Genomic DNA, 2,251 nt, shown 5'->3' on the forward strand with positions numbered 1-2,251 from the left:
GCGTGTGCTCCAAAAAGAGATCCGGGCACTGATGAAGCGGCAACAAGTGGAACTATCTGGTGGTGAGATAGGTAGCGTGAGAATGTGTGACCCGTTCCCTATTGCTATGCCCCCGAAAAGTGAGATGATGATTTGGTGCCGGGCAGCTATTGGTCTAAGAGGTAGAGACTACCAAGCAATGGTAGAACCCGTCTACTCAGACAGTAGGCCCACCATTTTGACAGCACGGGGGGTGGTCGATGTACGCCACGGGAGGGTACCAGTCCGCATCATAAATATCGGGGAGAGAGAAGTATACCTGCCCCGGTATGCCACGCTAGCCAAATTGTTCACCATCAACCAGAACTCTGTACAGGCCGTGGAACCCTTGCCTCCATCTTAACCAGAGGAAGGTAACGGCTCTAAGAAACCAATGGAGGACTGGTGTCAGCAACTGCATTTGGGTACTGACTCCACTCCCTCACACCAAAAACAGGGAGTCTATCGGGTGGTTCAAGAGTACGAGAGAGTGTTTAGTAAACACCCGCTAGACTTCGGGCGAGTAAAGGGGGTAGAACATCACATCCCCACGGGAGACCATCCTCCCATAAAGGAGAGATATCGACCCGTACCCCCTGCACACTATCAACACGCCAAGGGGATGCTAAAAGACATGAAGGAGGCTGGGGTAATTAGGGACAGCAGTAGCCCCTGGGCAGCTCCACTAGTCTTAGTGAAAAAGAAAGACAACACCATGAGAATGTGTGTAGACTACAGGAAGGTCAACCGTATCACACACAAAGATGCGTACCCATTACCAAGGATAGAAGAGTCCTTAGCTGCATTAAAATCTGCTAACTTCTTCTCTACTTTGGATCTCACTAGCGGGTACTGGCAGGTTCCTGTAGCAGAGGCGGACCGTGAGAAGACCGCATTCACCACCCCGATGGGACTCAGCGAATTTAACTGTATGCCGTTCGGGCTCTGCAACGCACCAGGAACCTTCCAACGGTTGATGGAATGCTGTCTGGGACACCGGAACTTCGAGACGGTCCTACTATACCTGGACGACGTCATCGTCTATTCCACGACCTATGAGGACCATCTGGAACACCTGGCAGAAGTGTTTGAAGCCCTGGCGAACTATGGCCTAAAGGTAAAACCCTCAAAGTGTCATCTACTGAAGCCAAAGGTACAGTACCTGGGACACGTGGTGAGTGCTGACGGAGTGGCTCCCGACCCTGACAAGATCACCGTGATTAAGGACTGACCAAGACCATCCAGCATAAAGGAAGTGCGGCAGTTCCTCGGGTTGGTAGGCTACTACCGAAGATTCATTCCCGGTTTTACCAAGAAGGCAGCTCCTATGCAGGACCTCCTGATAGGCCAGTCCAGGAAGGCCAAAAACCAGAAGCCACCCTTCAAATGGGAAAAGCTGGAAGAGGAGTCCTTCCGCCAGCTGAAGATGGCCCTCACGGGGGATGAAATCCTGGCGTACCCTGATTACAGCCAGCCCTTTATCCTCCACACGGATGCAAGCAACATCGGGCTAGGGGCCGTACTGTCCCAGATCCAGCAGGGGAGAGAACGGGTAATTGCTTACGCCAGCCGAAAACTGCGACCCACGGAAAGAAACTCTGAGAATTACAGCTCGTTCAAGCTAGAGTTCCTGGCAGTGGTGTGGGCAGTAACCGAACGTTTCAAGCATTACCTTGCCTCTTCCAGGTTCACCGTGTACACGGACAACAACCCGCTGACACACCTGGACACTGCAAGACTGGGTGCCCTGGAGCAGAGATGGATGGCCCGCCTGTCCAATTATGAGTTCACAATCAAATACCGGGCGGGGCGCTCCAATACCAACGTGGACGCCCTGTCCAGGATGCCAAACCTACCGGACGAAGGGGAGGATCCAGAAGAATTGGAAGAGATCGAACTCCCTGCGTTTCACCGTCATGGGATTACCCAGTATTCCCACCGTGTGAGGTGCCAGCGATCCGCTACGTTCAACCCCTTACCCCACTACAACTGGGCGGAGACGCAAGACAGTAACCCCGCAGTCCGTCTGGTGAAGGAGATGCTGACCCAGGCTGACGCCTGCCTGGACCCAGACGCTCCGGAAGAGACCAAGCAACTGTGGACGGAAAAGAGCAGACTGTTTCTCTACAAGGAGAAGTTGTGCCGCAGAATGGTCAATTCCCGGACACATGAACTGATCTGGCAGGTTGTGGTACCGAGACGGGACGCAGCTATGGTGCTGGAGGCCTACCAC

Source organism: Phyllobates terribilis, unplaced genomic scaffold, assembly GCF_046119375.1.
Source record: "Phyllobates terribilis strain yellow unplaced genomic scaffold, ASM4611937v1 Scaffold_9__5_contigs__length_417890890, whole genome shotgun sequence".
NCBI lineage: Eukaryota > Metazoa > Chordata > Amphibia > Anura > Dendrobatidae > Phyllobates > Phyllobates terribilis.